This window comes from Passer domesticus, chromosome 6, assembly GCF_036417665.1.
Source record: "Passer domesticus isolate bPasDom1 chromosome 6, bPasDom1.hap1, whole genome shotgun sequence".
In the NCBI taxonomy this organism is placed as follows: domain Eukaryota; kingdom Metazoa; phylum Chordata; class Aves; order Passeriformes; family Passeridae; genus Passer; species Passer domesticus.
The window spans coordinates 20,632,153-20,648,314 of NC_087479.1; the positions used below are offsets into that span (position 1 = coordinate 20,632,153).

Here is a 16,162-nt window from a genome sequence, read left to right on the forward strand (position 1 = left end):
TTATTTTTCAAGTTCACAGAACATCTCTGAAAAGCATCAGAAACATCCAGAGACAAGAGACTGGGTGGCACCATGCAGGTGATAGTAGGGAGTAAAATGTAGTATTGCTTCTTTCAGCATCCTTATCCCACTGAATCAGCTTAAATATCTAATGTAATTTTAAGTAAGGGCATAAGAGCACATCACAGATAGCTGCATGCTAGTGCAGAGCTGTATTACCTTTTCCTGTTCATGTATACCCTGGTCTGGTCACAGACCATGTACATTGTCATGTACAACCTTTGAAGGATGTCTGAAAGAATTTCCAGATATGATTTGACCTTCATCTGTTTCCCATGGCTTGGTATAAAGCATGATTTTCCAATGCTTTCTCGTTTTGATTTGTGGTCAGGCCAGTGAGAAGATTACACCTTCAACTTCCTGCTTTAAAATTCTTATTTTTTAATGTTTGGAAGGCGAGGTAACGTGGAGAACTGAAATTAAGAACTTTCCTCAGAAGCTTGCAAATCATACTGGATACCAAGATCACAGTGTGTAAATTAAATACTGGCTTCAGGGGTGACTAGGGAGTACCAGACAACATAGAAGGATTAGGCTGTTCATTTGCAAACATGTGCATATACACTAGCACCAAGCATGAACTTCAGTGACACAAGTTTAGACCCTAATTTATCTCTACTGCCGTTTGCTGTTATCTAGTCTTAAAGGTGTTGCTGGGAAAATTCAATCACCACTGTGGTTTAAAATTCTCATACACAGAGTAAAAACTAATCCTGTATCTATAGATAGCCACAAATAAATCATATGTGCTGTAATGCATTCTTTTGCTAACTTACTAGTTTTCTGACTGGTTTTGAATGGCTGAGGAGTCCCTTTCTAATGTTTTTAGATTCCTTGATAGAGAGGGTAGCTTCTCCCTGACAATTCCACTGTAGTCTGTGACAATGTTAGAGCTGTTTTAAAACAAAAAGATGTACTGATGCCCAACTGATGCCTGCACTGATGTTTTAGAAGTCAATGTCACACCTGAAAGATAAGCTGAAGGGGAAGACCCTCACAAGGGGGTCTGCTCTTGCTGTTCTTAACACTTTGAGCAGGACAAACTCACTGAAGTACCCAGTAGGTCTCCTACATGGTTCTTATGGAGACTGAAACACAAACCACTGCTTCCGAAATTATGTCCAAGTTGCAGCCACTCTCCTGTTTTCTCCTTCAGTGCTTTAACCTTGTGGACTGCATCTACTTCTCCAGTGTGACAGTTGAAGTTTTGAGGCAAAATCCTTTAAAATTAATGTGAGTTGTTCTTCTGGCTCTTATCAGGCTTTCTGTTCTTTGGTGTTATGGTAACGTATGACCCTCAGTTGACTTGTAATTTTACACTTGAGGAACAACGAGAGTGATAGAATGAAGCTGATATTTCATTCCAGTAATAAGCTGACTGAATTGGGGAGGATTTACTGCAGCTGGCCAGAGCTAATGGCTGTGAGTATTGCGGTGACTGAAAGTTCTCTCTCATGTGTGTGGAAATTCTGAGGAAAAACTGACTCCACCAAGACCAAAACATATTTACTAGTGGGAATTAAAGGGACCATCCAAAGATGTTTGTCTCTGGGCTGGGAATGCTTACAGACAAGAGATGAAGAGCCAACTTATTGGATGGTTGGGTCAGGACACACAAGCTGCTGCTGAAAGGGCCTGTCTACAGTTGTTTTCTGCACATCTAAACAGGGGATCTCCTCTAAGATAGAGATTTATTTTTTTTTTTCCCCATTACATTTTCCCATTGCTGGTCTTCAAATTCTTTGATTAGGTGAGCAAAATGGGGACCTACTTACATGTGATGATTGGTTTGATCCTTTCCAAAATGGATTTGGCTCTGGGAATTCCCATTGAAAACTCTCTACAGTGTGAGTGCTGTTTCCAGCATGCTGCAATCCCTTTATTTGTATTGAAGGCTGGAGTAACTTAAAAGCTGCCTTGAAGTTTAATAAAACAACACTAAACATGTAAGCCTCTGGTCTTCATCCACTGTAGGTTCTATAATCAACAGTGATTATACAGCAGTGTGTGCTTTTCCCCTACAGGTGAAAATGTTAACTATGCTGAGGCTGTAGACTTTCTTTGTAGATTTTGAGGTAAATGTGTTTGATATGTATGTCCATGTATATTTGTGTTGCAGTATCACCTAGTAGTGACAGATCTTTTTGTCTGAGATACACAAAAGAGAAAGCCTCAATGCTTGCACATTTACAAGTCCTATATTTATTTTTGTGTTTATTGTAGCTTTTCTTTTTTTCTGTCTCAGATTGAGAAGTAGTGTAGTAAAATTGAAGCATCACAGTATCTGTTTTTTCAGTGAGGGAAGGAGTAAGAGGCAGAAAGGCACATGAATCCACATACATAAGCATATATGGATGAATATCCATATACCTTGACAGACAAATACATTGGATATGTGAGAATTTAAGAACACCAAATATTCTATAAATCATATCTGTTCTCCATGCAGTACTCTATCTAGGAGGCACATGAATACTTGAAGTATAGAAATCTCCTTTAGGTAACTTGTTGCTCCTTTGGTACTTTTACAAAGCAGGTAGCCCCAGTAGTTGTGGATGTGCATCATTAATGGACATAGTTTTTTCACTGCCTGAATCTGAGATAAATGACTATTTGAATGAGGACAGCTTTCATTCAGATAACATTCTGAAATGCTACTTTGATTTTTGAATGTTAGCTTTCATTGAAAGTGGTATTATGCTGTCGTTCTGTTCCAGCCTCAGAATTTCCCATGAACAAGAATCTTGCTTAAAGCCAAGTTCAACTCTCATAAACTCCAGAGATTAATTTGGCTCATTATGCTATGGGCAATTACTGTTATATGGATTTTTAATCTGGTTTCTTCCTCTATACTTTTTTTCGGGTTGGACTTTGTTCTTGGACACAATCTCTTTAGTGTTCTATTGTTACAATTCAGCTGTAGTTACCTTTGGCTGCTTTTATTTCTGATTCTCATGGATTTAATTCAGAAAAAAAGAAACTTGGTATACTATGATGAATTTTGTCACTAGATCTATTAAATATTAACACATGTATGCCAATAATGCCATGGAGTAATTTTTAAAAATTACTACATGCAATATAAAAATTAATTTCACAGCTAAGTCAAAAACCAATCTCTATAGTTATATAACCCTGGATACATTTTCTTTTAAAAAGTTCAGAAAGAAATCTGACTTGTTCTTTTATTTAGAGCTCATTAATGGTTCATATTTAGTTCTACCTGTGCGGTTCTTCCTTGTTTTTTATATTTAACATTAATACTTTAATTGCCAATAGCTGAACAACAAAGAGCTATTACAGTCTGAGGATTCTCATTAGAATTTCTCTTCTGTGCAGTAATCTATTAATTTTAAACTTGAAAGAAGGAAAAAAATGAGTATGGGGTAGTATCACACTTCTTTGATTGAAGTAAGGTAATTCCTTCCTTTTCACAGAAAATCTCCTGACTGATAGAGCTACTAAAAAAACCAAATACCTCTATCAAAGTCATCCTTAGGATCCCCTGCATCCCTCAGTTGTTATCATCAGTTTTGAAGAAAAGTCATTTAGACAGATAGAATTGGTACTCATTCTATCAGGGCAGAATTTGGTTTTTAATTTTGAACAAGAACCTTCTGTTGGAGAGTTAATTAGAGTAAACATTTTGTCATCTCAGTGGACTGTCTTTCACATTATCTTGTGGCATGGTGTTACATCAGTTTTTTATAGAATATACTTGAAAATTCGAAGTATATTTTGTTTCCCATTTTGCTGTTAATGGCTGCAGAATTGATGTGCACTGTACTTTTTCACAGAATGATTTACTTTTCTTTTGCCATTGACCTAATCTTGAAAACAAAATTATTTTTACACTGAAAGTGAATGGAAGGTTTAAGAGCTTAGAAGAAACCAGAATTTTGTTTTCTGTTTGATACTTCTTGCTTAGTCCATTTTGTTTCTCCACATTCTCAGCAAATACACAGCATATCTTCTACACAAGAGCTTTTCCTTGAGACCTGCCTTGCATGTATTTTTTCTTCCTTTTTCTGGTATTGCTCATGCCCCACTGAGCAGGGACATTTATGGCACAGAAGTAGCTCATACAGGAGGGCAAAGTCTGCTTCCTGAGATATCAATGACCTGGGAATAGCATGGTCTAAGTATATTTTTATGGCTTCAACCTTCCTCTAAAGATAGAACACTTTCTCTATCAGCTGGAGAGATTGAATAGATACATCTGCTCCTAATCATGCAGGTGGTAATGACCCTGCCATAGCACAGCATTTTCTCCTTTCCTTTGCTTTCATTTTCCAATTCTGCTTGTCACTGCTTGAAACGAAAGGCATTTAATGATGTGATGCAACTTGAAAGTAGGCAAGGAGCACCTGTCCCTAGTTTGATCTTTCTGCAGTACTTAATAATGGAAGACATGGGCAGTTCATTACAAAATCTAAATTAATGCTTTATCTGTAAATATGCTGGGAGTATATATGAAGCTGAACAAGGAAATGAGAATCTTTAGGAAACACCATCTAAAAACTACTGGCCTCTTCTTTGGATTCTCCAAATGCTGTATAAGCACCATCAGTGGCAGACCAGCAAGGGGATTGCACTCAGTGTATGGCTACAAGCCCACAGGAGTGGGTAGGTCAGTCTGTTGATGTTCCTGAGCATGCAGATGCTGTGTTACTGTTTGGAGCTGCTAGGTCAGCAATGTGCACTATTTAGGGGTTGTATATTGTGCTAGATATACTGAGGGGACTAAAGAGAAAAGCATACAGAATTTACATCTGCCTAGAATCAACTGGAAATCCTTCTGGAACTGAACTGTGGCACTAAATATGAGAAGAGAGCTTCAGATTTTCAGCATAGATGCTATGTAACCACGCTGAAAGTAATTGCACTAGATTTGCAAGAAAGGACTCAAGTAAAAATCTGTGTTGTTATAATTTACAAATGTTCAGAGAGTGGGTCTGTAACGTCACTTATTTTTCTCTAAAGAGAAAATTATTTTAATGGTGAAATATGATAGTTCTTTCATAATTTATTCTCTGAACCTGGCTTGTGTCTGTGCCTAATATGTTTTTCAGTGTAATAGAGGAAGTTAAACTTGGCCTAAAGTACTTACAGAAGACCAAAAAGTGAAAATAAACAACAGACATGGCAGTTTTATAGAGTATAAAACTTAAGTTTTTCAAACTAACATAAAGTGTTGGTGTTCAGACTCAGTGTCTATTTAATGCAGTCTGATACTTTAAATTCAGTATTTGTCAAAGTCACACTGCAGAATTGTTGCATAATTTGACTTTTTCATAACCAAAATAAACTGATTCTGAAATCTTTTAACATCAAATATAGTTCTGCTGTTTATCCTCATCTTCAAAATATAAGCAATATGGTACTCCCTCCCTCCCTCACAGATGTGCTAGGGAAGATGTGAGCATCAGTGCAGAAAGGCATCCTCTAGCAAACACAGTTGCTGTTGTCTTTTCAGGGCCCACCTAAGGAGGTGGATAAGTTTGCAGCAGTGAGAGTTATGTGTCAGGAAGGTTTGCCTAAAACAATCAGTGAAAATCTCCAAAGTAAGTTGAAGCTGGGAAAATTCTCACTTGTTAGGGCACTTAGTCTACCCTGGTTTTTTGTGTACCTTCAGGGAGCAAACCCGGGAAAGGTTTAGCATGACAACAAAACATCCCAAAGAGCTATTTGCTTTTCTTTAGTCTCCACAAGAAAAGACAAGAGAGGTCCCACCCTTAAACAAGATTGAGAGCCAGACCTCATTTTGAAGATTGCTTGGCAAAAGAAACACAGACAAGAAAGTTTCCTGCAGCTAGTTCGTTTGAATGGTGACCTTTATCTTTCTCCAAACGAAACTGAGAACTCCTCCTACACTGCATGACCTCCAGTGAGATTAATCAGTTGCATCATAATGAGATGATGTTATATATCATCTGTTTCTACTGTGTCCTTTTCCCATATGTGGGTTACATGTTAAGAAATTTTCTTTTTTATCTCTCTCCCTCCCATTTTTACTCCTTCTTAATACCTTTATATATACATATATATTATACCTTATCTGTCCTCTCACTGCCCAGAAGTGTGGAAAGCTATAGGCACAAGAAAGGAATGAATACGCTTTTGGTTTAGGACCAGTTTAATAATCTTTTGGAGTTTAATGGGTTACCTCTGCTGCAGGGGACCTCTGCAATAACTTTGCCAAAACTGCAACAACTTTGCCAAAACTGCAACTGTTATAATGGAATTAAATGAATTTCAAAATTGGCACAGAAAGCACAGCTTTACATATGTTCCTCCTAAGAAAGGATCAGAGAATGATTTCTTAGTTGCAGTTGGTTAGAATGTTGGCTAGGAAAACATTAACTGTCCATTAAGAATGAATAAACTTATAGTATGAAGTAGCATGCCAAATTCAAGTCCTAAATGTGATCTTTTTCCCGCATTCTCCCTCTTAATCTAGATTTTTAGTTAATTCTTCTTTCTAGTAGCTGTTTCCCTTGGAAAGCATTGTGCTTGCAAAAGCTCCATTTGTGTAAAGAGCTCTGATTTCAGTTATTATTTCTGATAGTTGACTAGGATATAAAATTCTCAAAATTAAACATACGATGTAGAACACAAGCGCAACATATATAATTTGAAAACAAGTATTAAAAAAATACAACTTATGGGAAATATCGAAACTGATACTTACTGGTCATATCATTGTGATTAACCCTTTGTGATCCCTCTGAAAGGGATGTCAAGAGTATGAGGACCTTTACTGCATGCTGGCTCTTCTTTACTGACAAAACTGCTTTCTGTTCAATTGATTTTTTTTTTTATTTAATTGTCATTTTGATACTTTTTGTTGCAGATCAGGTCCTTTTTTGCTTGACATGTGAAGGCCTATACATCTTCTGCCTTTGCAACTACTGTTATAGAATCTGCCTTCTAGTTATGACATATTTCTGAATCTAGTTCTGGGAAAGTGGGAGAGAGAGATTTCTTACCTGAATCAACAATGCTTTTCACTCGTATTGACACAAGAAAGACCAGCAGGGTGGGTGAGCAGACTTCCTTCATTACCCTTGCTGGACAAGGGCTGTCCATCTGCTTGCATAGTGCACAGTCCAGTAAAGCCCTAATTCCAAGAGAATCTTTTTGGCACTGAGATGAGTGGTTAATAGTAAATCTGCCATAGAACATGATGCAGCCTTGGTAGTGAGACAAATGGAAAAGGTCTCTTCAGTCTCAGGTTTATATATGCTGCAGGTTTAAGCTGAATTCAACTCTGAACCATGATGTCCAAGCAGGAATATTTCACCAGATCAAAAGATTGGTGAGTCACAAACCAGCCATGTGGAACTGAAGTTAGTGTATAGAAAAATGATTTTCTAAGGATTGGAAAGAATCCTTAGAAACTTTGAGGTATATAGAGAGATTTAAATTATAGATAAGGTAACAGCAAAAACCCTGCTTTCATGTTTTCTTTAGTTAAGAAGTTCGTGTCTGCTAGGGTCCTTCAAAATGTTTGATGATGGCCAAGAGCACAGGGAGTGCTGTGCATCATGATGAGATTTACAGGAAAATGGGATCTCAGTGCAGGCGCCAGCTGGAAAGACCTAAAGAGCTCTGAAGAACTGCCATCACATGTACCCTTAAAATGCAAGGTGAACTCATTGATTAGAGGCTTCTAGTAGCCTTTAGATTGGCTCTTCCTGGTGCTGTAAGAATTTGTTATAATAATTTTCAAAAGGAAGGTGTTTAAAAGCTGTTTCTCCTGTGCAAATGTTTGGTCACTTTCAAGGCTATGCAGTAGACAGCACAAATGGGTGGAAATGCTGCGGCCCCACTTTCCGCAATACTTTGTGGACAGAAGAGGAGAAATATCTCACAGCCTGATTTCATGTTTTTTATATCTTTCTTGTCCCTCTGGAATATGCTCATGTGCATAGAGAGCTGAGTACAGAGCTCTAATAGGACACAAGTTAGTTTCAAGACAAACAGTCATTGAAAACCTATATAAGGGAATGCATTTTGACCTTTTTCATACCCATTTCCAAGATTGCGTCCCTCCTGATGAGCAGTGGTATTAATGTTTCTTATGCTATTTTGTTGTTTTTTTAGGAGATACTCTTATTTATAGCGTGAGTACTTATAGTTGAGCAGCAAAGTGGTAGCAGCCTCAGTGTGACACAGCTTTACTCTCACAAAGGCAAAAATGCTGAGTCTTGCTATTCAAAAGGCTGTAAAATGAAAATTGCTTAATGTAGAAGTAGCAGTGCTAGCAACCTTAGCTGTGCTTTTATTAATATATGTGCACCTCCTTTTGGCAGAGATTACACTGCATTTAAAAACTGCTGCAGATGCTTTTTGGGGGATCTAAACATGTCCAAGTGGGTGGTGGGGTTTTTTTAAACAGCAGGAGGAGATTTCAATCATGCTGCAGATTTCACTCTTGAAAGAATTCACAAAAGGTCCCATCCTTAGTCTGCTGAAAAGCTATAAAAAGATAGGCTTAACTGGTCTAGTGTTGGGGAATATATAAAAGGATTTCCATCTAGCAAGCAAACAAAGGTACATCAGAATGAAAATTCACATCTAAGGAAGAACTGGAAAAAAAATTGTAGTTTTCATCTCTTTAAATTAGACTTTGGATGAGAGCCTGAAAATTGAGTCTCTAGAAGGATTAGGAAGTAAACATCTTCACTTTTCATTCTATTACAAGATTATATCAGAACTTCTGATGAGTTGTTAAGGTGATGAAATACCTAAAGCTCAAGGCACCAAACTTCTGCTGATGACTGTATTTGGTAGCTGTTAATCTAGCTTCTTATTGCAGATTTTAAAAATGAAGTGTTCTGACTTAATCCTCTCTCCTTGGAACAAGTGGTTCAGAGATTTATATGGTTTACCTCTCTCAATAGCTCAGTACCATCTTTCCATCTTCATGTGTCCACTTGTCTGTTACAAATACACGAATAAAGAATTAATGCTCTCTCTCTTCACCCACCCCACTCAGTTCAGTTTTGCATCTTACTCAATAACAACAATTGTGAAATTTCAAACAATGATCCATCAAGTTCATTCTGAATGCCTGGGGCTTCACAGAAAGGCAGCAGCCATGTCACATCTCTGTGCCTTTAGTCCACAGTTCACTATTGTGGCTTTGAAAAGCAGAACTGGATTTCATCCCTGGTCTTTGGTGATCTGCTGAAATAATAAAGCATAAATGTTGTTAACCCTCTAGTAATGGGTAGAATTACAGAAGCTGAATGCATGAGAGTTCTCTTCCAAGACTTCACAGCAATCCATCTCAGATATTTTCCAATACGTGCTTGGAAAAAACACATTGAAAAATTGGATGTGTTATCTGTTGGGAAAAGTTTCTCCTTTGCACTCTCTTAGTATTTCATACACACTTTTCAGTAAGGACGTTTATAAATTAACATTTTCACAGAGAGAAAGGAGTAAGAGATGCAGCAAGGTGAGAGTAACTTTAATTTAGATTTCTTAATGGACACCTCAGGAAATTCACATTCCTCACAATAGCACAATACTACTGCTTCTGTCCAATTCATGTTCATGTGCCTCGGATTCTGGGTAGGAAGAGGCAAAGATGGGCCACAACAAGGTCTTGTACTGATAGTTGCAGTGACTGGGCAGAAAACAGGACATGACAAAATGACCTTCAATTCTCTATTTGAACACTTGCTTTGAGGACTTATTCCATTAGGCACCCAATCTGAGCACCAACCTTGTGACCTGTTCAGACTGCCTATAGAAGTTTAGTAGACCCTCTTGATCCTCTTTCACATGAAGGCTGTTCCAGTTTTATACCCCATGTTTAATATTTTTGTTTATATTTTATGTAAATCAGAATGCCCTCATTATTCATAAGTGCACTTCATCTGGTTCTAAATCCTGAAAATCTCATGATATGTTATAGCCCTAAGCCCCATACATACTATTTAAATTGAGACAATTCATGACTAAATTCTTTCCAGCTCTTGGTGAGACATGGAATTGCTGGCTTCTGAATGAGCTGACAAATTAGAACCACAGAATTCCCTGATGTGGAAAGGACCCACATCATTGAGTCCAACTCCTGACCCTGCACGGAACAGCCCCAAGACTCACACCATGTGCCTGAGAGCATTGTCCAAATGCTTCTTGAGCACTCTCAGGCTGGTGCTCTGGTCACTTTCCCAGGGGAGCCTGTTCCAGTGCCCAATCACCCACTAGGTAAAGAACCTTTTCCTAACATCCAGCCTAAACCTCCCCTGACTCAGTTCCATGCCATTGTCTTGAGTTCTGTCAATGGTCACCAGGGAGAAGAGATCAGTGCCTGCCCCTCCACTTCCCTTGTGAGAAGCTGTAGACAGCAATAAGGTCTCCTCTCTGTCTTGTCTTCACCATGCTGAACAAGAGGGTAGAAGGGAAGTATCTTTTCACGGTGTTAAATTTCTTGAACTCTGTTCCCTTAATACAATTTTTTTAAAACTCAAAGCAGTGCAAGATTGGGAATCAATGCACTACCTTTAGTGATCTTAATGGTACTAGAGTTACATGTTGGCAAGATTTCCTGGAAATTTCTGTCCCTCAGATATTCTCTCTCTCTGCCAGTTTGCCAAATCCAGCCATGATATTAAAAGAGCGACTGGAGATGATACTGTATTCCTTTTGGCTTCTTATGTGGCCATATGACTCATCAAGAGTTGAACTACAAATAAGTGGTGCTAATGCACATTTAGAAATGTGCATGGGTAGCTCAAACTGAATCAGCATTTTTAGCACTTTCTGTGACTCTCCTGAGTCACAGGAGCAATACAAGCTTGCAGGAAAGCACTGTGGGAGAAAAGAAAGCTGGTGAGAGAGTCGTAATGAAAGAGCTGTGACACCTGTTTGATGTAGAAGCAGTGCCAATAGCATAGTTTTATGCAACTGCTTCATCTTAATCTTTTTCTTTAACACCTTTGTTCCTTTCTTCTCATTGTCCTATCCCAAAGCAAACACACTTTTTCTTTTATAGGAAAGTTTGTTTTGTTTCTCCCTTTCAATTCTTTTATTAATTATATTTAGGGAAATTGTTCATATCACACATTCTCTGTAGGCTTCTCCTTTATGTGTCCAGCCAGATGTGAGATGAAATTAGCCTTCATGGGTTGTAAAGCACTTTTAGAGCTAAATTTGGGGCTGGAAAGGAGTGTGGTATTTATGCAATATAAACAAGCAATAGAAGTCAGCAAGGCAGAAAGGATGATTAGGACACATATCTAAACTGGCAGCCTAGGAGACCATTTAGGGTAAGAGTGAAGTGTGCAACAGCTGCTCTCTGTGTCAAAGGAGGCTTGCAGGTATATATTTTATAGCCTCTGTGAAGGGTGCACTGAAAAACCACCTTAGATCTAGCTAGAGACAAAAATATAGTATGAAAGAAGCATACTTACATTGTTGTTGCAATTTTATCATGAGCTCTGTTCTCAGACGTGAGGTTGATTTTTTTTATTTTTTTTTTTACATCAAGCTACTTTATCTACCTCTTCCCTATGCTACTTTTCCATGGAGGAGATGGTAGCTTATGTCCTTCTCACTTTAAAAATGCTTTGAAACTAACAGTAGTGAGGAAAAAAAATTGCTAGTGATAATTTCAGTAGAGATTTGTTGAACTGTGGTAGAGGAGAAAATATTTTCAAAGTATCTGAAGAAATGGACCACCCTGTTCTCACATGGTGTGAACTGGAAAGGCTCCAGTTTGTATGAGTGGATCTGTCCTAATCTGAGCATCAGCTGACAGTGCAGCTAACTCTTTATGAAGACCATTTTGTAAACGGATGGAAAAGTAACACACAGGATCTCTGCCTCACCATGAGGTCTCTCTGCTAGAAGCACATAGTGCTCCAGACAACAAATGAGATGCTGAAATCAGAAAAAATTGGCACAATCAGAGCCCTGGCATCTGAGAAGCTGTACTTTTAAGGAATTTTTCAGCTGGTTTGTAATAGTGTTTCAGGACTGGCACACTAACAGGTTTAAATGTGTTTTAATCCGCTTACATAATTTAAGCACCTCTGGGAGTGGTAAGCATTCATTAAGTTATTTGTTATGGTGGGAGTTCTATCATATTGAGCCAGATGCTGCTTTCCATGAGATATGCTATTGTGTCTGGTCCAAACTAAGCTGAATAACTCCATCAAATTTGATTCTGCTATAAAATAGGTTTCTGCTATGTATTAAAATGCACCAGAGCGCATCCTTGGCTCTTCTAAGCACCTGAAAAGTAACTTTATCAGCTATGCTACAGCTGACAGTTTCTCCCCTTCCTTTGATATTATTTTTGACTCTTTCTACATCATTACCTATCCTACAGACAAGTGTTCATAAGAGCTGATTTAGTTGAGGAGAAGTACAGCGGTGTGAAAGAGCTCAGAGGTCTCCTTTATGGCTGTACATCAAAGATCATTATCCAAATTAGAACAAATTTTATTTTGTAAGGAAGAAAGAAAAATTGTTAAAGTCTGTATTCTGTATTATTTATTCTCCCTCCATTTTGTCAATCAATATACTTGTAAGCAACATAGCCCTGCATAGTTTGCAAGAAAAGATCCAGTCCTGTGTTTCTTCCATGCCCAGATCACCCTGATCTGAAAGGAGGTTTGGAATTTGCTAGGAATGTGAAAGCAAACCATCATATAAGGCATATGCTCTCTTGGTATGGGTTACAACTGAGGTAAGACAAGACCAGAAATCTCATATATGTAAATAATGTACACCAGTGCAGTAAAATTTATTTTCACTTTTTCTGAAACATTTTCTCTAACAGTTCTACTTCATTTATTTATAGTTGAAAGTGTCAACAACTACTGGATAGGCCTTAACTGTATTTTCTGTCTTAAATTCTCTGTTAGCTCCCAAAGAAGGATAGTTGTATCTGTTTGCAGAGCACCAAGCATTGTTCCTTTGTGACTTTGTGTTCTGTATTCTGTGCTGGAACCAGTTCAAATTGTCTCTCTTGAACTGACTGTTTAGACTGAGGCCAGTATCCAAAATCTATTATAACCCATTCTCCAGTGTAGCATTTTTTCAACCTTTTACTTCTCCATCTTCCAGGACCAGCCTGGCATTCTGCTTCCTGCCATCCTGCTCAGGTTCTGTATCACCTCTTATGGTCTCTGGGCAGATGGAACCTCATCTGTCACACCCTGCCCACCCAGTCTGAGACACTGATATCTTTGTCTCCTACTTCTTGCAGGTTCTGGATCTTATTCACATCCCTACTGCTGCTTCCCATAGTCCCCGCACTTCCATTTGTTTAGACAGTAAAATATACAAAAGACAGTGTGCCAAATCCAAAATCATAAAACAGAATAACTGCTAAATAATGTACCCTACAAGAGCTATGTGTAGGTTTCTGTAGGTGTCAGCAGCTGCAAAATGTGTTTGGTTTGAGTCCTGTAAATCTTTCCTTGAGAGAAACATTTACGGTTTGAGCAAAAGCCAGGGATATATATTTTTTTTTTATGAGTTAAATAAATAGAAGGATAAGTTCTTCTGTCACATTTTGAAGATTACTCTTCTCAACTTGCAAACATTCAGGCATCTTTTGGAATAAATATAAAATATTTTTATGGAGTGTGGAGGAAATCAAAAACCCACAAGAAACATGATAACCATGTATATTATCTGTGTGATAAACTGAAAACTAACAAATAGCTTCACTGGAAATTTGGCCAGCTTCAGGCTTCTCAGCTACAACTATCTGAAATGAAGCTGAAAACTTTCACAAGCAACCCTGAGCCTCTTAAAATCCACTTGTAAACCCAAATAGGTTTAAAAGTGAAGGCCACTGGGATGTGTTTGTCTGCACCACTCTTCCTCAGCCATGCAGCCAGGCCTCGTTTGCTGAGGAGCTCCCCAGTCCAGCCCTGGCTCCAGGGGCTCCCACTGACCAAGAAGTTTGGCTCTGGGCTGTTGTCCTCTGTATGGCCACGGTGAAATCAACTCTGGCCCCTGTGGTTCTGTTAGGTTCAACTTTTAATTAATTTGATACTGTCTGCCCAGCAGTGCTCTGCTCATCTAATCTGGATCACTTTTGAGTAACCTTCAAGTGGAGAGCATGGTGAGGAACCCACCCCTGGAAGGAACCCAAGCTCCCTGGCACAGTGTCAGACCCGCAGAGAGAGAGAGAGAGAGAAAGCATGAGCTCTGCCTTCCCTCTTGGACTTGTTTTCCAGTCTCAGGCTGCTGAGTGTAAAAACAGGAGCACATGCTTGCTTCCATGCCTGTTTTGTGCAGCTCTTGTGTCTTTTCATTGACTTTAGCAACACCAACACTCTCCTTCCAGTTATACTACTGGGATACAGACAAATGTGAAAACAGCAGCAAATACGATTCATAGAACATATGGCTGACCTCACATGAGATTTCACTGGTCCCTAGAGGTAGTGATTATATCCATTAGACCATTCTTCTCCTAAAACTTTTTAAAATGAAAAAAAATACATCCTGCTGGTGAAGTGATGGGGTCCAATGTCACACTGTGAATGACAATTTAAGCAGTGCCCATCTAAGGTGACTACTTGCATTGAATACACTCTCCTGCAGCCAACCTTTCAAAAGTCACAATTTAAATAAATGTGTTGATATGCACATGGATTTTTATCACATGCATCTGGAGCCAGTCAAACATTTCCCCAATGAAGTGCATCAGGGCAAAGACAATTTTCAATAATACCCAGAAATTTTAAGAAATGTCTTTGATGGAAAGCCAATTTTCAACTAGGGCAAGCAATAAGCATTAGCTTTGAGGAAGGTGGTACATGTTTTAGTAAGCCCTTTTAAATGGGGTTCACCAGCTCTGAAGTAAATAGTATCAACAATGCTACCAGGTTTAACAAAGTTGAAAGGAAAGGATGTTTCTGAAATGCCCAACTCATTTAGGACTAAGAACAGTTAATTAGCTCCTGAAATGGGAGGACTTGTACCAATTCATTTCTCAGAATAACTGGAGTATATTATCCCAGTTCTTTACTCCCTGGAGTAGAACAAAATACCATCATTACCCTGTTTGGGAGCAAAACCAACCCATTATTTACTACCTTATGGTAGCCAAGATGGCATAGTATCTTGAGTTCCTTGTGTTTATTTTGAGATTGCAGATGGAAAGTTGCAGGGTTCGTTTCTGTTTTGCTGTTGTTTCTTATGTTTGTACTAAAATTAAAACAGAGTCAAAATGTAACTGTCAAGATTTTTTTTTAATTTAAAGGCAAATAATTCATCATAGATTCTTTTGTCTCACCTAAAAGGAGAAGACATGTTGTTTTGGCTCTACTTTACTGCTTTGGTGCTGAAAAACATCCTGATTTAGAAACAATGTTTTCCTATTAATAGTTTAATCAAATGAAAAATATTCCATTATGATGCCAGAGTAGTTACATATTACTGACTGAAGTATTTTTTTGCCCCATGTATTGCCCTTAGGTAACTTTGAGGAAATGTGGTTTTAGTGATATAAGGGGAAGCAACACCAGGACTACGAAGAGAGTTTAATGGGCCTCAGAGTAAATCTTGTTTTCTTGGAAAGTGTTTTCTTCTATTAGTCTTTCTCACAGTAAATTTCATGGTTGTCACCATCTCAGTTTGATTTCTCCTGAACAGAAGTTCTCTGCAGCTAAAAATCTGTGGCATGGTAGAAGTCGAGATAGATTCATCTTTCTTTGCCTTCCTTGTTTGTTTGTTTGCTGTCCTTGTTCTCTTCCATGTGTTCAGATGTTGAATGAAGCACCAGCTTCCACAATGATATCACTGTTTATTCTATCTTTGGAGTTCCTATCTTGAGACATCTTGAAAGAATGCATTATTTGGCAAAAGTTGAATTGCCATTCCCGTATAACTTAAGGCAATGTAAATATGCCTTTTGAAAAACACCTGAATAATGACACTCACATCTGCAGACAAGACAGGTACTAGAATAAATCAGAAGAAACCAACTATAAATATTCCTCTGCTACTCAGTAGGGAAAATTTTTTTCCAAACATAGTTTTGTGAGTTTAATTTATGTTGTTACAAAAACTCTGTCAATGTAAAAAAAAATAAATTACCTGATGATTACATACATAAAAT

The 16,162-nt window shown here is 38.2% G+C and overlaps 1 long non-coding RNA gene across 1 annotated transcript; it reads right to left on the reverse strand.

Moving 5' to 3' along the window:
• Window positions 1–9,092: 9,092 nt before the first annotated feature.
• LOC135302101 (uncharacterized) lies at window positions 9,093–10,300 on the reverse strand. Its single transcript, XR_010363795.1, has 2 exons — window positions 10,180–10,300; window positions 9,093–9,252 (listed from the first exon to the last, which is right to left on the reverse strand). It is a non-coding gene; the product is annotated as an uncharacterized LOC135302101 (long non-coding RNA).
• Between the last annotated feature and the right edge of the window lie 5,862 nt (window positions 10,301–16,162).